The following is a 23,475-nucleotide window of genomic DNA, read 5'->3' as shown; positions in this document are numbered from 1 at the left end:
TGAACAGGACCCCCGTTTCGATCGTAGCGCTCCAATACAAGTTCGTTTCGTCCGTTTGCATTACGCCACACCCCTCTCGATGAACAGGACCCTCGTTTCGGCCGTAGCGCTCCAACACAAGTCCGTTTCGTCCGTTTTGTGGTACGCCACACCCCTCCCGATCAACAGGACCCCCGTTTCGACCGTAGGAGGTCCGTTTCCTCCGTTTTGCGGTACGCCACACCCCTCCTGATCAATAGGACCCTGTTCCGAACGTAGGAGGTCCGTTTCCTCCGTTGTGCGGTACGCCAGGCCTCGTTTCCATCGCCTGTTCCATCCAAGCCCTCCCAATGAACATGATCACGCATTCCGTTCTGACCCAGTCGGTTGGCTTCCCATGAACACGACGACGACGTTGTTTCTCTGTTCTGACCCAGCCATGTACGTATGCGCGAGTAGGCGTTCGAGACCCTGCCCGTATGTACGTACGTGGCCATATTTTCTTTCTTGCACCCTCGCCGGTGTACGTACGTGTACATGCTACGTGCGCGCCTCTACATCGACACATGCGCGCCTCTACTACGACACGTGCGTGCCTCTACATCGACCAGTGTGTACATACACTTTCGCGACCGGAATGACAACGCTACGTACGCTTTGACCAGGTGGGTCCCGACTGTCACGCACTTCCTTGCCTGCGAAGATGTAGCTGGTGGGTCCCAGCAGTCAGGGGGGTGAATCATTTTGGTTTTTTTTGCCTGGACGCACTTCCTTGCGTGTGAAGATGTAGCTGGTGGGTCCCAGCAGTCAGGGGGGAAACGTTTTTTTGCGAAATACTGGTGGCCCGTCCGGTGGGTCCCTGCTGTCAGGTGGAGGAATAATTATTTTGCGCGTAATAAGGAGGCACTTCCTTGCGGCCGCCGTGGACCCAGCTGTCAGCCTCTCCACGCACAGTACTCTTCCGATGAAGTTAGTCATTGACCACATTGACCACGCCGCACCAAGAGCACCACGGCGGTGGACGACGGCGAGGCCTAGGAAAGGGACGACGTGGAGCCGGGGAAGACGCGGGAGTGGATGCCCACGCGTAGAGGAGTACGAGGGTTCACTTGTTCGCTGCGGTGTGAGGCTGCCATCGCCGCAGAATAACAGGGGGTGTGGGTGAGTAGAGGGATGGCCTGGACAGCGGTGGGAGTAGTAGGGGGCGGTGAGGCCTCCGCCGCATCGCAGCTGGCCACGGGAGGCAAGAGCACGAGGCACGACCGGCGCTGGTTTGGGCGGCTGGAGCAAGAAGACCAGAGGTTGAAGAAGCACTACTGTCGTTGGATGGACATCGTACGGTCACTGGAGCTAGAATCATGCATATTGGCTAAGTTGACAAAGCCCTCCATCCCCGTCAACTTAGTAGGCCCACAAGTCAGCCTGCCACTATACTGGGTCCCAGCTAACAGGGGGAGTATTCATTTTTTTGTGCGTAATAAGGAGGCACTTCCTTCCGTGCGAAGATATAGCTGGTGGGTCCGAGCTGTCAGCGGCGGTAACGTTTTTTTCGCGAAATACAGAGGCCCTTTCGGTGGGTCCCTGATGTTAGGTGGAGGAATCATTATTTTGCGCGTAATAAGGAGGCATTTCCTAGCGTGTGGCCGTGGACCCAGCTGTCGGCCTCTCCACGTATAGTCCACTTCAGATGCATGTGGTCGTTGACCACGTTGACCAGGTCGCGCCAAGAGCACCAGGGCGGTGGACGACGGCAAGGCCTAGGAAGGGAACGACACAGAGGCAGGGAAGACTCGGCAGTTGTTTCCCACGCGGAGGGGAGTACGACTGTACGAGGGTTTACTGGTTCGTCTGCCGTCGCCAGAGAATAACAGCAGGTGTGGGTGAGTAGAGGGATGGCTAGGCCAGCGATGGGAGTACGGTGAGGCGGTGAGGCATGCGCGGCAGCACAGCCGGCCGTGGGGAGGAGGGAGCAGGCAGTCCTACCGGCGCTTGTTTGAGCGGTTGGAGCAGGAAGAGCAGAGATTGAAGAAGCACGACGGCTGTTGGATGGACATCCAACAGTCACTGATTGTGCGTCAACCTTTTTTTAGGAAAGCCTCAAATCTGTGGAAAACAACATACAGCCCATCTGCCATTATTTCTAATAATTTACAGCCCATTTGCTAATTCTTAAGGTTTTTTTGAGCCCATATTCTTTTTTTTTGAGAATTGACAGTGGGAGAGCACTCCCACTGTTGTTTTATATATATCTATATAAATGGGGTGTTTACATAGACATATACAACGCCAAACACAATCAACCAACTACCACCCCCTCCCCATGGCTTAGGGAGGAGGCAAACTACCAGCCTTCCACAGAAGGGGGCAAGAGCAAAGATTCAGCAAGGATCAACCTAGAGTATTACAAAGGTTTACAAATGAGCCTCGATGGGCCTCCTTGATTCTATATTGGAGCTGACTCAGGTCGTTTTTGAAGCGTGAGAACCAGGACCCAATATCAGGGTCAACTCCTCGGAAGTGCTTGTTATCCTCCCCCTCCCCATATTGTTTTTGTTAGCATTACAACCCATATTGTGGCCACGGTTAAAAAATTATACGAAATTTTGCATATTTCGGTGCGGTCCGAACTGTTTTTAATCCCGAAATTTCGACTCACGTTCAAACTAATTTTAAAAATAAATGTATATGAATATAAAATCCAACAAATTCTCCACGCATAAAAATTAACGTAATTTAAAATCTCAAAATGAAAAAAGATATTTGAAACTAATTGCCGGTTTGATGTGTTTTAAAAATGTACAACCCATTTCTCATTACTGATAGGCCATTTTCTCGGCCAGCCGAATGAAGCTCTCCTCGTCTAGAAAGATTTGCAGCCCAACAAGCCTGACAAAGCGACTTACTTGGCAAATCACAAAAAAACTGGGTTGTGGCCTTGGACCCAGCTGTCAGCCTCTCCACGTACAGTACTCTTCCGATGAAAGTCGGTCGTTGACCACATTGACCACGCCGCGCCAAGAGCATCACGGCAGTGGACGATGGCGAGGCCTAGGAAGGGGACGACGCGGAGCCGGGGAAGACGCGACAGTGGATGCCCACGCGGAGAGGAGCACGAGGGTTCACTAGTTCAGCTGTGGTGTGAGGCTGCCGTCGCCGCAGAATAACAGGGGGAGTGGGTGAGTGGAGGGATGGCCTGGCCAGCGATGGGAGCAGTATGGGGACGGTGAGGCCTCCGCGGCAGCATAGCCGGCCACGGGAGGCAGGAGCATGCGCCACAACCGGCGCTGCTTTGGGCGGCTGGGGCAAGAAGACCAGAGGTTGAAGAAGCACTACGGACGTTGGATGGACATCGTTGACCACACTGCGCCGAGAGCACCAGGGCGGTGGACGACGGCGAGGCCTACGAAAGGAACGACATGGAGCCGGGGAAGACACGGCAGTGGCTGCCCACGCGGTGGAGAGTATGAGGGTTGACTGGTTCGGCTGCCGTCACCGAAAAATAATAGGAGGTGTGGATGAGTAGAGGGATAGACAGGCCAGGGATGCGAGTATGATGGGGCCGTGAGGCCTGCCCGGCAGCACTGCCGGCCATGGGAGGAGGGAGTAGGCGGTTCCGACGGCGCTGGTTTGGGCGGCTGGGGCAGGAAGATCAGAGACTGAAGAAGCACGATTGCCATTAGATTGACATCTAGCGGTCTGACGCTGGTAGAGTCGATTGTTGACTAAGTTTCTTTTTTGTGAAACCTTGTGTATGCATGAACTTGGTAGGCCCACAAGTCAGCCTCCAAATCTGTGGCAGACAACATAAAGCCCATTTGCTATTTTTTATAATTTGCAGCCCATTTGCTAATTCTTAAGTAATTTATTACAGCCCATTTTCTGCCCAGGACCACGATCAAAAAGTTCAACCTTATTTTGCATATTTCGGTGGAGACCGAACTATTGTAATCCCGAAATGATAAACATTTTTTAAGAACTTATTGATTTGCCAAAAAATCGTTTTGTTTTTGTGAGCAAATAAGACGTGGAACAATTGAGTTGGTTTAAGGGAAAACCAGTGGTAAAAAAATCAGCGCTGGGTGGGAAAAAACAACAAAAATAAGGATGTTAATATGAAAAGGGAATTTCATGTGTTTTCAATATAATGATACGTGTATATGAACTAGTAAAACTATAGGTAGAGATTAGAAAACGGATGTAGGACATGCGTTTCAAGAGGAAAATAGAACTGGCCTGTGTGTTTGATTCAGTAAAAAAAACTGCCTGCGGATGTTGTAAGACAAAATATAACTAACACTGGCGGGCCAGAGGCCAGTAGATACCTGCTAGATCTTTGTGCCCCGTTGTCGTCATGGGCTGGGCCTATTAAAAACAAAAGCGACCCTGGGCAGTCTGCAGCCCAGTTGAAACTTGCTCGACCTGAAAAAACAATATACGTGCTCAATAAATGAGAGAATTCTGCAAGTATAGACTGATAACTGGGATGCATCACGGATATTGTTTTCTATCGTGATAATAAGTGCATGCACTTGTTTCGAAAAAATTGGAGAACTGGGAATTCAAACGGCGGGTGCTTATGCTACCCATCAAATAAAAATCAGGTGCGTGAAAAATCATTTCAAAACAAATGATTCAGCTTTATATCCACGCCGACCCTCGGCATGATGGTTGGAAGCAAATGCAAGTTCATACCAAAAGATCATTAACAACAATACCAACTTGCGGACGATAAGGTAGTACAACTACTAATACCTAACTAGCTTATAATCTTTTTACTTGTGGCCCTAGTGTTCGTCTAGTAGAAAATCTTGTAGAGGACTAGTTCCCGCTCCTTCTCTTGCTCCAGGTCCCCGAGGTGGTACTGGTGCATCACCCAGTTGGTCCTCTGCTGGTCAAAGTTCTTGTTGGTGTGCAGCACCAGAACCTTTTTTGCTGCCTGTCTGCCGGCCGTTGACCATCACCGGCAAGGTATTGCCGGTCTTGTGCCACATCGCGTGCATGCGGCACTCCGACTGTATATTGCGACGCGTCCACGTGCCCCTTTTGAACACCCTGGAATTGCACTGGAAGAATTTCTTCCTTAGGCCACTCAGTGTGATACCTGCAGTATTGTGGAATACAGGTTTTAGTGTACGTAGTTGGCATTTTCGTAACATCTTTGGCATGTTGCAGTCACTTGTTTCACTTTTTATTAACTGTCAAATTGTAATTGCTTCACCAGGTCTGCATCTAAAAAGAAAAATAGAGCTATAAACAAAGGAATATGTTTGTGCAAGTAGACGGCCGATCGGTGTCTTACCTGGAAGTTTCTCAGGTTGGGTGTAGCATATGCTGTGCTCGCTGTCGATGGTTGGTATGAACAAATCGATGAGAGACTGAAATCTCGCAATGTCAGCACTCACTTTGGCCTCAAGGTGCTCGATCAGCTCCTGATTCGTGGGATCGAACTTGACGCCAGTCGGCAGCACCGGCCAATCCTTCTTCGACTTGCATCGGTAATTCTAGTTATATGGTACTCAATGTATGATCAATCGACTATTTTAAGTGAATGATGAAAGATTTCGACAGATAAGTGGTACTCCAAATCTGAAGTCCAGAATACCCGAACACGCTGCTGGGATTCTTGTGTCACCTCACGCGCAGCGTGTTGTCATGTCAATTCAATGTGTGGACATGATGAATAATTTGACTGACATATACTAGTACTACTACTCTACTACTTACTAGTCGTATTTAGTGTCACAAATTGTACATAGGGTTAACTAACAAGTACACACTTGAAGCCTAACTGATATATATATATATATATGGCTTCTGCACATCATCTCCATCATCATTATCAGTACATCCTACGTAGGTGAGTTAGGATGCACTTGATCCCAGGAAGGTATCTATCCTTCAAACCAGAGGAGTGCTTCAAACTAACAACAGTACATAATATCCAACAAAAGAGGGTCGTGCTAGAGCAGCAGAATACATGGCTCAGTCTAGATATCAGCACGAATCAAGTTGTGCATATTTGCTGTTGGCATGAACCACATCGCTGCATGTCGGGTTTGCAAAAGCCATCCATCACATGGAAGCTTGATGCCTTTCACACACTGAAGATTACCTGGCAACAAGCTGTGTGGACGAATCTCCGGATATGGTGATTCATGAAACCCATGATATGATGTGTAAACACAGCCCCCCTCGCGAATGGAAGTTGCATAGCATAGTAATCATCGCCGGTGATATGATCAATGATTGGTTGGATGATCGGATAATTGAGCCCAAGGAACAAGGAGTGGTTGTCGAGGCTATAAACCCGCCTCCAATTGAATACGCCTGGCCCAACGGAGCTGGGATCTTTCTCGAACACGAAGCAGCCATAGCCATCAATGTCAGAAATGCCCCACGCATTGTATTGCATGTGGTTTGATGTAATGGTTTGGTCAATTTGGTACGTGCGAATGAGCATCAAATGACCGCCATCAGCTGAACGAGCGATAAACCACCACCCATCGACTGGTATGATTCCAGGTCCTGGAATCATGAAGGCCAACACATTTGCGTCTACTGCAATAATTCAAATAGGAGACCAAAAGGACAAAAATAAACAATCATGTTCAGAGTATGTGTGGAATTAAGATTATTATAACAGTGACACATATCATAGACAGAGAATTGCAATGCCATGGTCATAATCATACCCCAAGTTAAAAAAATAAGCCAATGGCTTTCATATTCTAGCAACATGTCATGGTTCAAACATCATTTAACAATGAGAGGAAAACAGCTATGATAGCGCCTACTCATATTCTACCATAGCACTTACTACTACTGTTCTCATATCAACTCTAAGCAATAACATGCGTTGTTATAAAAATCTTGTAAACGAGAGTAACATATAGCAATCATGATGTTATGCTCATAATATGTATTCTAACAATCATTAGATGCCAATTGTTCTCATATCAACTCTAACAATAACATGTGTGGTCATAAAAATCTAGGAAATGAGAGGAACACATAACAATGATGTGGTTATAGACATGCTATGCATTCTAAATTTGTAACAAATGAACATGCAGTCGTATTCATAAGGTAAAGATGAGATGAGATAGAACAATTACACGACAATAGATTCCACTAGTATAGGCAGCCAATCTGTGTGTCGACCGCGTAAACGATGCCATTGTGCACTATAGCATCAGACAGAAATGTTGCCTCAACAGGATTGATGATGAGCCATAACCATGTATGCCGACTAGATTCCAGATAGACTAATCACATGTTGAACAAGGCAATGAGCTTGTAATCCATGTAGTCTTCTGATGGTGTGGGCACTTCGCATGTTACAACTTTCTGCAAACAGAGGTCGAGCCAAAAGCTTGACGTGTCTCGTGCGTAGTAGGCAGGAGTGTCCGGCGGGCCGCGAAGCTCGATGTCGACGGTATCCAACGATGGAAGGGTGATCTCTCGCTGGGTGTAGATATCCACGAGACGCCACGGACTACCGGTGTTGTGGATGAGGATGATCCAGTTGGCCTTCATGCCCGCCCAGTAGTGGCCGCGCATGAAGGACAGGTGGACGGGTAGTGGTAGCATGTCGAGGGGCACCACGACAACCTCCATAGGATCATCAAGTCGGTGTCTGGGCCACCTGCGAGGATCGGTCATCAGCAAGCTGTCTTGAAAAGAGCCGGCCGGTTGCAGATGAGTAGAGGGTACAAAGACACCGAGCATGCGGCCAGACGGACGGTGCTGAGTAGGTCCATACGACTACAGATCTGCTCCAAGGGAACATCGGGGAGGGAATTCCAATCGCGGCTCTGCGTGTCAGTCGGTTCTGCCATTGGGGTTTTTGGTGCCTGCGAGCCAGCGAGGAAGTGGATTCGGGCGGGCGAGCAAAGAAGCTTCTCCTCGTGTGGTCGAGCAGTGAGCGGGGGGATATGGTACGCGCGAGCTACCAAGGAAGATGGCACGGGCGGGCGAGCAGTGAGCGGGGGTAAATGGTGTGCGGCCGACGATGGGGAAGAGAGGAGGAAGAAGAAGAGAGGAGGAAGAAGAGTGGAAGATGGGGAAGAAAGTGCATTAAATCTCAATTCTACTAGTACTACTACCAGGATATACCGTCCTTCGGAGTGTAAATAGTTACACTGATGACATGTGGGTCTACCACAAGAGGGCCCATATGTTAGTTAATGGAGGACAGAGGTGCGTAGGCGTATTTGCGGAAGCGTGCTCTACTGGCAAACATGATGGCAGTACTAGGTAAGACTGATTTAGTAACAACAACATGCTGGTTCATCTTATTAATTACGTGTCCCATCTGCTGCAGCGTGTATTGTCACTTCACTGCGAAGACTAGTTGAATAGTTCTCTCTGACCGAGATGGGGAATAATGGATCGCGAGGACTTCCTTTCTACAGTATCCCTATGTCTCTACGCTCACTTCACTCATTTTGCTCCGTACCTAGTCACTTGTTGAAATCTGTAGAAAGACAAATACTTCGTATTTGGGAACAGAGGGAGGCTTTCACTCCGTACTATTTGGGAACAGAGGGAGTATCACCATATGGAGTTTACAGAGGAAGCTTGAAATATGAACATGTCAATGGCAGGGAGTAAGCCACATGCATGCATGCATGCATGCAACATGCAACACTCACAAGTACACATGAACGCACGCAACACTCACGCACCCATGCGGCACACAACACACGACGCAACACACACAGCTCACGCTCAAGTGCTCATCCTACTCCCTACGTTCGTGAAAGACTGTACATTTAGAGATTTACACATTGACCAGGGCATAATTAACGCCCAAAAGTAGCAGACTTATGTGTGCATGCGACCATTGAGATAAGAAGATTAAATGAAGGCCGTTGCATGTTGTAATTAAGGATAGACATGTAGCCTATACCTACAGCACAAGTTGGTGCATTAGTCAATCAATATCGATTTAGATTAAAGGCTAAATGCATTGGAAGTGTAGATGTACATTATGTACCACACTCTTTGTTTTGTAGCTGATGTACACTCTTTGTTGGAAGACCGAGGGAGGACACGTGCATGCACTCACATACACAGCCAGGGCGGTTCACGCGCAACAGTTGGACTCATGTCGCGCCTGCATAAAGTTTTGTTTAACTGATTTCTTTGCTCTGCCAACTGACAGGTGGGACCCAGAAACCAGGTGACAATTTAACCAGTCAACAAAGTGCCACGTCGACTATGTGGCCGGTCAGTAGGGTGCAATACGGTGCTCTACGATGAGCTAGTGATCGTATAATCGCCGCAAAACTATATATAATGACCGTAAAGAGCGTATTGTTACATACGTTGACCGCTAGTGTATTTTTCTCGTTTCAAATTAAGCCATATTAATCGGAAAGGATGCGGTATGGACTACTAGTACTAGTACTCCTTTGATGTGTCCCGTCAACTCGCTGAACGAGGAGAAGCTTGCTTACTACGCCTCTCCCTCGCCCATGCGCGCGGTGGTTCGCAGGACGAGGAGAGGGTTTTGACTACAATGCCCTCTCCCTCTCCCTTCCTCTCCCTCTCCCTCGCCCTAGCGGTGGACGTGCAGCAGTTCAGTCGGTGTCAGATTGCCAGAAGCATATCGTACTGTAGTATCATCATTGTTAGACCTTCCGAAGAGGCGAAGAGCCAAGTGCAAGGTTCACATGAGTACGAACTGTTGAACCTCCCGAAGAGGCAAAGAGCCAAGCGCAAGGTTTTATAGGAGTTGTCGTCCTAGTAGGAGTGTACTACAACTATAGAAAACGATGGTACTGTATGATGCCGCCACGTCACATATATCCAAAGCTGTGCCACCTTTTTTTCTCAAAGAGCGTGTTGGAGCCCATGCAACAACCACACAAGTTGCACGTACACATAACACATTTACTAGTAATAAATTCTAAAGGACAAATGCCAGTATGCCACACAAGTTCATCTCCAATTCATGTGATAAATTTGTGCACGACTAGTCTACATATATTCACAGCGCTACCGTTCACAATTACCGTACTCCACTTACACGTTATAGATGGGCTACATGCATGTTCTCCTCCAGGTTCCAGTCCCAGGTGTTCTTCATGGATGGCACGATCCATAGCGGTGGGCAACGGGAATCATTGTCGCCGCTTTCTAGTCCGGTTCCACACGATGGAGACTCATCCAAGGTGAAGCAGCATAAATCAGGGATAGCGTGTCCCAGCATGTCGTTCATCTGGCAGTGCGCAATGAAGACACAACCATGCTTCATGAACGGCAGGCCTTCCGTGTCGTGCACGGAAGGTGGCATCCGCTTCACAATGGGGTAGCTGTCCCCGATGAAAAGTGAGTACTCTCCAAGAGTGTTCCTCGGCACCCACGTAGCATCAGGGGGTCGACCTCGGCGCCGTTCATCTGGTACATGCGGCATCCCAGATCTGGACACATGGTGACGTACATAGTCAAGGTCCATGCATAATAATGTTGTGCTCAAATATGGCGGTCAGTAATACTGTGCAGCAAATAGTACTACTCTGGTATAGAGGAAGTACAATAACTGGCTTATTATATATAGCCACTCTTGGCTACATGGATGAGATAGTAAGACATGGAAAAACAAAAATGGTGGCAGCTAGTGGGTTCAAGTCTTCAAGGGCCTAGCTAGCTATACGCGTCCTCCAAGGTAAAAAGTACTCCTACTAGTACTACTACCTCCGTCCGGATTTATTGGTCCCCATTGTGTTTCGTGCCAAATTTTGACCAAAGATTAAACTAACAAAATGTTCACGCATGTCACCAAACATTATATTTTTGAAAACTATGTTCAAATACGAATCCAATGAGATAATTTTTCTTGACATGCATTAACATTTTGTTAGTTAAATCTTTAGTCAAAATTTGACACAAAATACAAAGGGGACCTATAAACCAGGACGGAGGTAGTACTAAGTATACTACTAGTACAACAATGAAAGAGAAGGCGAGAGGGTTAAAAATGGAATACCTGGGTAGATGGTGACGGTCCGATCGTGGTAGATTGTGTGACCATGTTGCACATCAGTGGTACCATGGGTAACGACTGCTAAGATAGTTGATCCCAATATGCCAAAGTCAACTACAAGGTTCCAGGTTAAACCGAATCACAGATGCAAATGCACATCCAGGATCGGCGATCTTATTTTGATCAGGGGATGACTGGTCCCTGCAAAATAATGGAGTATCGTTAGGGATGCAAATGATGGTTTGTGCATTCCGTTTGTAATCTCCCGTACCGTAGGATGGCAACCAGATGAAACAAGTCCCCTGGCTTGTCACCGCGAAGATGCGGCCTAGATGGCGCACGGCGTCTTCGAACTTGTAGGGGTACAAATCTGTCGTCGCCAACATGCGCCAGCCTCTGCCGTTACTGCGTCTTGCATTGATGGCAATCCTTATGTCGAACACCGCGATGAGATAGTAATCGTCGTAGCCGCGTCGCTTTGTCGGTGGGTCCGCAATTGCTATCTTCTTCAAACTCAAGTAGGCATCATCATACATATTCAAGCCCAGCCATTCCGGAAGGCCGATCCCAATGGTGGAGAAGGGGTCTACCGGAACGGCCGCACTGCTGTGGATGTTGTGCAAAATGATGGTGGTATCCAGCCGGAGGTATGCAAGCCAATCTTCGTTGGCACCGACCCAGACCTATATATAAGACGGTGGGCAATGGAGAAATTACGGGATGGAAATGGAATAACTAAGTACTACATGATCAAACTCCATTACTGACCTGCTCATCGGACAAAATCCGACTACCTCTCAATGTCGGCAACTCTAGCGGAGTCAACGTGCAACAATGGCCAGGGAGCGGTGGACTGTTCGAAGGATTGTCCCATAGAAGAACCTTCTCCTCGAGGACGCATGGAAGACCAACAAGCATGGCCTTTTCCCAAGCCTGTATAAGCAGCGTCTTGAAAAAGTTGGTGCAGGAAGCACCGAGTCTTGCGACGGTGAGGACGTCGGAGAGGCGTGTGATTTCTCCCAGAGGATCGTCGTCCAAGGTCTCCCAGCCCCGACAAGGAGGAGAACCGCCTGGCGAATCCATGGGAGTAGCGACGAACTGCCTTCTCTTCGGGGGAGGGGAACTGGCGAGGAGGAGATAAGAGCTACGTAACCGCAGGGCCTCGTCCCTTCCAACTGTAGATCGTTCCTCAGCGAAGGGGTGAGGCTATTATTTACTACTAGTACTAGCATTATGGAACGTTATGGGATTGCATTATACTGTAAATAATAGCACTAGTAAGAAATTTTTGGCACTATGTAGTAGTTTTTGGCGTGGATTAAGAAATTTTGGGTATGTTTTTGCCATTTTTTGTACACGCCAACTAGTGTCAAAAAACGTCTTACATTATGTGACGGAGGAGTATGTACTCGTACTATAGCAGTACCAGTACTACTTTTCTCAACTAGTAGTGCGATGTACTGTACTTCTAGTCTAGTCTATTATAGTGCACCAGTTTTGAACTCTTGAATCTCAGGGCCAAGGAGCTACAGTTGGAAGTGGAGGGTACTACTGTTCTCTAGAACCATTGTTGTACTATCAATGCAGGGGAAGTACACCTGCGTAGTGGCCTAGTGGGTACTCTCGGTGCTATATTCAGCCGCTCCTCTCACGTAGGAGTAGCTGGCCAACTCAGCCGCTCCTCTCACGCACACACTAGCAACCTGTTTATCAGCGATGGTTACTGCGGGGGCAGAACATTTGAGTTATTTGATACAGTGAGACTAGGCTTTTCGCTTCCATTTGTGGAGGTGTAATGGATCTCGTCGAACTTTGTTAGTAGTAGTTCCTTCTTTATGAATAAGATGAAGCAAAGCTTTTGCCTCCGTTTAAAAAAACACGTCAAGAGGAATTTCTTTTATAGTAGAGCCGATAATGGAGTGAAGTCCATGCGTGCAACGGCACAAGCTACAGAGTATTAGTAGAGCACTTTACGTATGGAGCCATATTGCACAGTTCCCAATGCCCGGCCAGGCTTTTCCGGCTCCTCGGGCTTAATTGGGAGGCGCTAGTTTAAATATGCTACTAGCTGATGAGGAAGCTGCAAGCGAGGTGCGGCTAGGGCGAGCATGCGAGCCACGGGGTGCTGGGAAGGAAAACCCGTTCACGTGGCTAGGCTGTCCAGTGCACCCAGATTGTGAGGCCGCACGTCCGTTCGACTTCAAAACTCAAACTACCCGTGTAAAATATGGCTCGCAGCGAAGTGTACTAGTACTATTCTTTAAAAAAGTCCACCATGCGTTCAACCGGGATCGAACCCACGAAACGAGGTATACACTCCCGCGACCACTAGTAGTACTCGTTGGAGTACAACGCAACCTAGAATCGCCTTTTGTCGCTAGTAGTACGTACATTGTTCCTTACAAGAAACCCCTAATAATGCAAGAAACCACTAAAATGCCAAGAAACTACTACCACTTGCATACGTGGCAGACTTAAGATAAGACTACCTTATCAACCATTGTACATGCTCTTACCAACAAAAATCCTCGAGTGACCTCCTACCTCCGGCCCGTCCACCTAGTCATCCTCGGCCATGGGACGCAGCTACTGCCGCCGGTAGAAGGCGAGGTCAAAACTGCCGGCGGTGCGGAGCCCATGTTGCGGCAGCCCGGATGCCAGCTCCGTCCGGCGCTCGCGGCCGCTAGCTAGCCAAGATAGCTCCGTCCAGCTGCCTGTCTGCAAAGTTTGCTAGCTAGATTGGCACGGCAGCGCGGCGGCTTGCTCGCGCGCGCCGCGCTCAGGCCAGCCATCTGGCTCGAGCGAAGGCCAGCGCGGCGGCTTGCTCGCTCGTGAGTCACGCTCGGGCCAGCCGGCCAACCCGTGCGGAGGCCAGCGCGGCGTCCGGCCCATCCGGCGGAGCGGCAGCCAACTCGCTCATCACTGACGCCACTGACAAACACGCATCAGTACTGTTTGAAGTAATGTTCAGGAAAAATAATGATTTGAGGGGGAATAATAGGATAGAAGGTCAGATGTGGGTCCCTTGTGTCAACGGTCAAACAAAATGTGTTGGTTTAAGCTTCCTCGTCAGCAAGGACGTGTGGGCCAACCCTGTCATAAATGGGTTTAAACGAAACTAATCGGTAGGAGTACTATGTAGTAGTTTTTGGTGTGGATTAAGAAATTTTGGGCATGTTTTTGCTATTTTTTGTACAATAGATTCTTCCTAGGGCTGGTTGAAAGTGGTAGTTTTTTGTTAAATACTCTACATATTGTAATTAGGAGTGAAAGTTAAGCTTTGGAAGCTAATATGCAAGGCTAGTTACATAGTGCATGTGCGTACATGATTGAAAGTAAATATCAACCATGAGTGACTAATATCTTGATGGAAAACTCAAAACTATGGAATACTAGGAAAAAATGCATGGTTGGAAATACTAGCAATGTTCATGTCCATTGCAATGAATCATAATTAGAATAATACTTATTCACAAACTTGGTACAAAACACTCTAATTTTGATATACATATGTTTCAATTAGAATATATTCCTTGGGCTGCTTTGGTGAGGTCAGGGAGGGATGTGGTTGGTTTTAAGATACTAATTATGGGTTTTTCTGCAAATTGGTAGACAAGTGGGATGTTGGTGAGAAAAGGCAACAACTTACCTCACAATCGTTAGATGTAGATCTAATGGTCAGAAATGACGGATGGCAGACACACCAGCATCACCAACTTAGTCCTGTGTAGGAGTACTAGCAAGATCCGTGCATTGCACGGAACATCAAGATGCATTTTTTTATAAAACACTTGTTGTGATTGACCCTTGCGGGAGTAATCCCATGTGTAAAAACTAATGATATCTCGAGAAATATGAGATAAGGTGAAGAGGAGTGGGGTGTGGTGGTGGTTGGTGGTCGAACTGAGCGGAGGCATGGGGATTGACGACGCCGGCAGCGGCCACCAGGCCAATATGTTCCAGAGGCTTCCTCTCTTAATTTCTCAATAATGAGGTTTGTTGGAGATAGGGTTGAACGAGGGAAGGCCTTGTCTGCAAATGTGGAGAGGGGTGCGGGTATCTTTTAGTTTAATTTCCATCCGTCAGATATAGGTCGGACGGTCTATATTGCAAGATGGCACACGTACCATCATCACCACCTCGGTTTTTTATAAGAGAAGAAATATAAGTATGGAGATACAAATGTATTGTCGATACTTGCTTCCGTAAACTAGAATCTACATTCTATTCAACGCCTCGGCATGTGGGGCCTTAGCACAATGACTTCTCGACTGTGTAAAACAAAGATTTTCCCGTCGCCGACAAGGAGGGGGTGACGGCGGCACACTTTTTGGCTTGCTCTAGTCCTAGTAGTCATACTAGGTGGTCTAAGCACGTGTAGATTTATTCTTTTTCACGTCTCGTGTTTGCCGTACTGCCACGACTGTTGATGAATAGATGGTAAGTTATTCACGGGGAAACCCTTGATGAGCGTGTTTGCGAGAGAGAGAGAGAGAGAGAGAGAGAGAGAGAGAGAGAGTGCGTGTGTGATATGTCGTTAGAGACTGAGGCAATGATAACAGATTCTTTGTGTCTATGTGTGTGGAGGATAGAGAGAGACATGTACATGGGGTTTTGTGTTGTGTAACGTGGAGACACATATACATAATTAGAAAGTGAGTGTGTGAGATACACATGCAGACATGGGGAGAGATGAAAATCCAGATAAATGGGTGTTTGTGCGTGTTTGTGCACGCGTTTGTGTGTGAGAGGGAGAGAGTGTACGTGGAGTAGAGAGACCACTGATAATGTAAACCTAGTATAAGGGAAGGGGGAATGGTGTGACATGTGTAGTAGCGGGATAGCACGAGTGCGGGCTGGGGGAGCGGACTATTTGGAAGAGACGTCGATTGTGTGTGGGGGGAGGGGTGTGAGAGCGAGAGAAAGAGAGAGCTAGCGATGGAGAGAGAGAGAGAGAGGAAGAGAGGGGGCGAGAGGGGTCGTTTGTGTCCATAAATGGCGTATAGATAGGGAGACAATGTTGATGTTGTCCGAAATTGGCCTATGAACGAAGACGCAAGGGAAGCGAGTCATCGTGTGTGTGATAGGGACTTCATGAGAGATCTAGAATAGATGGTGTACATAACAATGTGCGAAATCGAGAACAATTATACATTAGGGAGCTATGCAAAGAGTCACGACATATATGTATGCAGGGAAGGAGCTGGGGCGGGTCCGCATGTGGGAGAGATAGAAAGAAGAGAGTGGTGCACAAGGAGACAAAGTGTGCTTGTTTGTAGTGGGGGTGTTGTGTGAGGTGAGTGCGCGAGAACCACATAACTAGGGAGATAGATGTTTGGGGGCGACGTTTTGTGTGTATGGGAAATATACACTCTACATAGTGTGTGTGCTTGGGTAAGAGACATAGCGGGAGACCTAGAGAGTGAGGGAAGAGATGTGTGCATGCCCGAGAGACAAAGTGGTAGAGACCTATGTTAGGGTCCGGACTTTACAAGAGAGAGGAGTGTTAATGTGCTCGTGTGTTGGTGTTTGGGGGGAGAGAACGACTTCTCTATGTGTGTGTGTGTGTGGTGGTGGTGGTGGGGGGGTTGACTTCAGATAAAGAGTGAGGTGTCTATATTTGAGGGACTTTAGCATAATTGAGATATTGTGCACTCATGGTTGATCCATTTGTTTCACAGTTTGTACTGTGAGATAACGATACTTTTGAACATGCGTGATATACCTTGATGTACCAGAATTACAAACCTAAGATTGGAATTTTGGAATTCGACTCCATCATTAGCTTTTGTAATTCATTTAAACGGAGGTACATTTTTTAAGCCGGGATTTCGTGATTTCAAATTCATATATCAAACCTAGAGATATGCACATACGGGCATGTTCAAACTTTATAATCATCCACTTTATTCATACACATAGACATTTTTGCTTTTGTCATCATATTTAGGATAAACACATTTGGAATTTCATTTGAATTAGACCGTATGATGGTATTTTCTTGTAGTAGCTCAATGATCCATATTTGAATTGAATGGAAAATCTAAGTTTCGAGTTGGAGACATTGATTTTCAAAACTTGCACATTTTTTTGCGTGCAAAACAAACAAATTGCCGGCCATGATATCATAGTGGGCCGTACGAGAGCAGAATACTTATAATTTTAGGCGCCAAAAGCTTTCAAACTTCCTGCTCACATCGGAATATCACGCGCCCGAAAGTTTAGCCCTGCGATATTCCTGTTTTACCCCTGCCACATGAACGGAAAAGGACTGCTTTGGTAACTCCATTGTTTTCCCCTCTTTGCCCCCAACATTCTTCCCTAGAGCCCCTCCCCTTCCCCTCCCCGACCCCCCCCCCAACCACGGCAAGCCGCCGAATCTAGTCCTCCGCAGCAGCGGTGGACCTCACACCCCACCGGATCTACCTTCCGCACCTTGGAACTCCCAACTGCCAACTCACCACTTCACCGGAGCCGCTTCAGCGACTGGCTTGTCCACCGCTCTAGATCTCCTTGACCGCCATCATGGTCCACCGCACCGGATATGCTTAACCGGCGCCCTCCACCATAGCGTAGGCCCTTCGCTGACTCCCTCGTACACCCTTCGCTGGCCCTTCATCCAAGCCCTCGTCCGACGCAACAAATCCGCCTCACCGAAAGCACTATACAACGCGCCCGCCGAAGCCTTCGTCCACTGCACCGGACCCGCTCCACGGACGCCGTATTCAACTCCACTGGCCCTGCTTTACCGACGCCGCAGCCTCATTAGGTTATTTCGATTTGTACTCCTTCGGTTTTTCTCTTTATCGTGCAACTATTCACTTACCACAGACGAGCTTTCTTGTATGTCGACAGGCGCCGCAACCGTAGCACCGGAGTAGCTTCAGCGACGGCGATAGCCGGCCCAAACTCAACCGCAACACGAGCACCATCGACGATCCTTAGCTATCAAGTATGACAACGATACCCATATGCCACCGAGAATCATGTACTATTATCCAACGGCCGGCGCCTACGTTCACTTTCCTAGCATAAGCACCGCACCTTTGAATTTCTTCAGGGCATCATTCAGTTTTTCATGAGACGCGTTATTCTGCTTGCACCTGCAGGGCCATACTTCTGACAGTGAACATGTTACATGTGTTAAATTACATACCGGTGCACATATAGTTAATATGCTTTAGTTTTGTTCTGATGCCACCTGTTGGTTCCATCAGACTGCTTAATGTTCTCTATGTTTAATTACACATCAGCAAACTAGCATGTGGTTCCGCTACTTTTTGTTTGTTTTACCCTACATTTTCTGATGCTAGCTATTACATCACTGCTCCGAGCCTCTGTTCATTACTTGTTTGTGTGTTCTTGATCTTCCCAAGTTGCATGACTAATTTGATGCTTCTATTAATTATGGAGCTACCAACCCCATCAAGCAAAATATTTGTTCTTTTGGTGTTGGCACCTTGAACAAGCATAAAAATAGAGGGAAGCAGATATATTGTTGTGTATGCACACACCCTTCTTTCATTAGTTTAGATGAACCATTGATGATCAATTCAGACCAGTGCATGCGATTAAAATTAATTTTACCTAAATAGATGGTGCAGAATAAACTACAACAACTAGATTTGCAACCACGGGATGCTGACGATATCTTCAAAGAACATTGCAATAGCAGCTAGGCTTCACAGCAACATATGATAAGCTAGTGTGTTTTAGTACATGTTAAACGTAATGCTAGTGGGCTGCTTTCTTGGCTTGTGCCCTCAACATGTAATCCTACTGAATTACAAATAGTTCAGTTGTCTGCTTTGCTGTGTTGCTTGATTCGAATGCTTGTTTGTTGTTACGTTATACCTGAGTTAGCCAATATGTCAGTAGTGCCTGTTGTGCTATCGTAAAGAAATGCATGCCTATTTCATTTGAGTCCTTAACTTTTCCTCTCAACTTCATCACAAGGCTGTCTTCGTGGTTTATATGAGGCCACACTATTAAGTGCTTTCTCAGATTATTTCAACTGCTTAGATGCCTTGGCAACTTAAATATAGCGGCTATACACTCCCTTTCAACTTTCATCTTACCATTTTAATTTCTTTTTGGCTGATGCTGCTTCGAACCATTTAAATATCGTTTTCCATGCTCGGCAATAATTCGTCCGTCGTTTACCATGTAAGCTTACTGCCTGGATCATATGATAACTATCTCTTACTTATGTCCAGCGAAAACCTTTCAGGATGCCGTTCACACTAGGACACAATGTACAACCCCAGAATCTATTTGTGGAAGCAGTGCGCCATCCATGTTACCAGATGGTAGCAGTTGAGAGGCAACACCGCCGGAGAGCAGTCTGAGCACAGATATTATAGTGCTTGAGGCTCTACTAGAGGCAGAAAGAGATGGTGTGGCTACCATGAATGAGGTAATCTTTATCTTGAGGCTAGAAATTACGGAATTAGCGGCACACATTATGCAAGCAACCCAAGAATTGGAGGGAGTAAGAATGTTGCATTTGAAGACGGAGGAGGTCCTGCTGTTTCTGCTATCTGAAGCCCATGGTAATCCCGGTTCTTCTTTAGATACCAGTTGAAATTGTCATTAGATTATTGTACTTGCATGTTGTGTCATGTCTCTGAATGGATTATGTTGCAAGACCCCCTATGTTGTCCGGAATTCCATGTTGTCCATGTGTTGTAACGATCCGGATTTTTTAGGCGAGGTAATCCTCAGTACTTGTATGATCGACATAATGTGAACTGTTTTTCGTGTGAGCATATTGTATTGGATGAAATAACTGTTTGAATCAGAGTGTATCCAACCTACTGAATTTGAAGATCACGGTATTTCTAAATCAGAATCATATATAAAGGTGGAATAAATCTTTGTTGTGGTTTTTGAAGAAATAAATAACAAAATGTATAATTATCTGTGGATATTCGTAATCGAATACAAAGTGGATTTGAATTTAGTTTGCTAGGTCCCAGGGCAAACGTGAATGCTAATTCTCCCAAGTTTTGAACGAAGCGGGTAAACACCCACTATAATTTGTGGGCTGCCTGAAGCAAGTGTTTGCGAGATGGAAATTACTGTCTACCCCTGACACTTGACATCCTTATCGACCGGATTTACACAGCTGTCGATAGGGGTAGACTTGTAACTTCAATCAGACGTGACACAACGGCCTCTGAGCCCATTCAGACACGGTGGGTGCCAAACGTGGGCGGCAAAACACATTTGGATTCAAGCTCGTCTGAAAGACATGTGTCTCTTCCTCCATTTCCCCATTCATACACGGTGGGTGGCGAAACAAACTCTCCTCGTCCGAAATCGATGTAGGCTAATATTTTAAATAGGGGTAGATGTGTAACTTCCATCAGACGTGACACAACCGCCCTACCTGTCAGCCCCGTTCATACACCATGGGCGCCAACCGTGGGCGGCAAAACACCCTCTCCTTGCCCGAAATAGTTACTGGCAAATATTTGGGAGAGGCGAGATTACCGTCCTATCCCCAACCGACGCGATGTCTGAAATTTTAAACGGGGGATAAGTTCGTAACTTTCCCCCATTTCAGAGAAGCGCATCCCAAAGTTTGAGATCTCCCCCCCCAGTGGCAGCGCCAGGATTTTGAGGCTGGGTATTCATTGGCACAAAAAAACTACTCTAAATGTACTATGAAGACACCAGTAGGACAATAGTAAATTTTTAATGCATCAAACCATACTAATTTTACATAAACATAAAGACATCAGTACCTTTTGATTGACAGAATGATGATATCCCATCTTACAATATAACTTTGCGATCGCCTTTTTGGAAGAGATTGATGACATCCCCATCCTTTACTTTATTGAAGAATTCTCTCTCAACAAATGTAACCAAACAATTGTTCAAGTAATCGTCACCCATTTTGCTCCTTAGCTTATTCTTCACATAGTTCATTGAAGAGAACACCCTTTCAACACTAGCAGTAGCTACTGGCAGAATTAGTACCAACTTAAGAAGCTTGTAAACAATATAGTATTGTTCATGCTTGTTTGTCTCGACAAGCATAACTGAAAGCTCACACAAATTCTTCAAGTTTTGAAACCTTTCATCTCTACGCACATGAGTAACATACATGTTTAGTTGCCATGGAAGTCTTGCCAGTTCATCACTTGTGAAATCATTAGCATAAAACTTTGTAGCAAGCCTAACCAATTTCTCTTGATCATAAGCAGCAAATAGACGAAGTGGAAAAAATGCTGCCATGCAAGAAAGTAGATCTGTGTTTACCTCATCAAATCTGCCATTCAACTCACTAATTTGCCTATCAATGACACTCAGATACATATCAACTTTGAAGCGATGGTAATTCATTGCACCATTAAAGAAACCCCTTCTAGGCCGACCGGCGGGAAAGTAAGGACCCTCCATCAACAATTTTGATCTTATGCTTTGTGCAAAAAGATGTGACCTTTTTGAGAAAATCATCCCATCCAGGATCAGTCCTCAAACCCTCCAAGTGATATTTTGAGATATCAACAAGCTCAATAGCATGAACAATATCCTGGTCTTGCTTTTGCAAAGCTCTACTCAACTCATCTGTGCATCCAAATATTTCTTGCATCAAGTGTGCCATGAAAACAAACTCAAATGATCAAAATGGTGTCAAAATGGTTAGAGCCGCTTGCGCCTCCGCACCATGGTACTCTTTTCCAATCTTGATGAGGACTCGTCGTATTGCACCATACATACGGATGACATGGTTCACGGTTTTGAAGTGAGAGCCCCAACATGTATCACATGGCCTTCCCAAACCCATTTCCTGATTCAGCCCACTCCCTGTTTCTACTTCTTCCAATTCCAATGCATCAATGAGTTCCTCAGCCTGAGCTATATGAAGCATTCTCATCTTTTTACAAGACATGCCAAGAGCATTTAACAAGTGTGCAAGTTGTTGAAAGAACCAAGTACAATCACCACTCTCTTTAGCAACAGCAACAAGAGTTAACTGTAGTTGATGGGCAAAACATTGAACATAATAGGCAGAAGGAGACTCATCCATAATCAATTTTTTAGGCCATTAGCATTACCTTTCATGTTGCTAGCTCCATCATATCCTTGCCCACGAACCATTGCAAAGGTCAAATTGTACTTCATAAGCATTTGCTCAATTGCAGCTTTAAGTGTCAAAGAGGTAGTATCTTTAACATGAGCAAGACCAAGAAATCTTACAACAACCCTTCCTTTCTTATCAACATAACGCAAGCAAACTGCCAACTGTTCATTCTGATACACATCACTAGACTCATCTGCAAGTATTGCAAAGTGGCCACCATCAAGTTCTTCAATGACTAATTTTGTAGTCTCCTGTGCACAACATTTTATTAGCTCATGCTGTATATCATGGTGAGTCATCTTGTAGTTCTGTGGAGCATTTTTTTAGAACAACCCTATCAACCTCTTCAAAATTTCCAGCTAGCCAATTTAAAAGCTCAAGAAAATTTCCTTTATTTAGTGAGTTTTCACTTTCATCATGTCCTCTAAATGCCAAGCCTTGGTGCAATAGAAATCTCAAACATTTGAGTGTCCATGTCAAACGCTGCTTATACAAAGCCTTATATTGTGAGGTGTTTGAAGCAAAAGACTCCCTAATTGATGCTTTTGGTGTAGTGAACATATCATACTTCTCTTGAGCTTCAGCATGAGCACTACTAACATCACCTTCATGTTTCTTCAATCTCGATTTCATTTTCCAGTTCCTAAATCCATTCTTCACAAATGCATCTCCACCGGGATATTTTGTCTTATCCTTAAACAAATAGCAAACAAAGCAGAAAGCACTATCTTTTGTCACACTATACTCAATCCATGGAAATTCTTTAAACCAAGCACGGCAAAAGCGACGGTCAACTCCACTTTTATTTGTATACTCAAAGTTATGATTCTTTGGTTGACATGGCTGCATCTCAATATATCTTCTTCTTACTCTATCTTGGTCATTGACAGCGTACATTGAGATGGGAATCCGCTTCCCAGGATCAGGTTTGAGTGCCTCCAAATCTGCTTCCATTGGTTCATCATCTGCATCACTTGTTTCAGCATCTTTTACAATTGGGGTTGGGGTTGCTTCTCTGCTCTCCGGTTCATGTTCCGCATCCGGTGGTTGCACTAACGTCAATTGCAAATTGCTCTCAAGCTGAACATGATAGGTACAAGTACCCGATGCAGTTGCACTCTGATTCGGTGTAGACGTTTCATCAATCTTCTTTGCTTTTGAAGCTTTTTCCCACAATGCAAGAATCCTACAGCCACCACCAGTCCCGTTCTTCTCCTTCATATACATTACAACAAAACAAAGAAGAAATTGGCATCTACAAATTAAATCAACTACTTGCAATAATTAGGTAAGAAAAATTGAATCAACTAAAAACCTGAAACTCTGTTTTTTAAGGTTGTACCTGAACCGCTGAACGCAAGGCACAGACACAGGGAGAGGGGAGAAAGAAACTGCCGCCGCCTGCTGGTCC

The sequence above is a fragment of the Triticum aestivum genome, chromosome 1B (assembly GCF_018294505.1).
Source record: "Triticum aestivum cultivar Chinese Spring chromosome 1B, IWGSC CS RefSeq v2.1, whole genome shotgun sequence".
NCBI lineage: Eukaryota > Viridiplantae > Streptophyta > Magnoliopsida > Poales > Poaceae > Triticum > Triticum aestivum.
Note: the sequence above shows the minus strand (reverse complement) of the source record.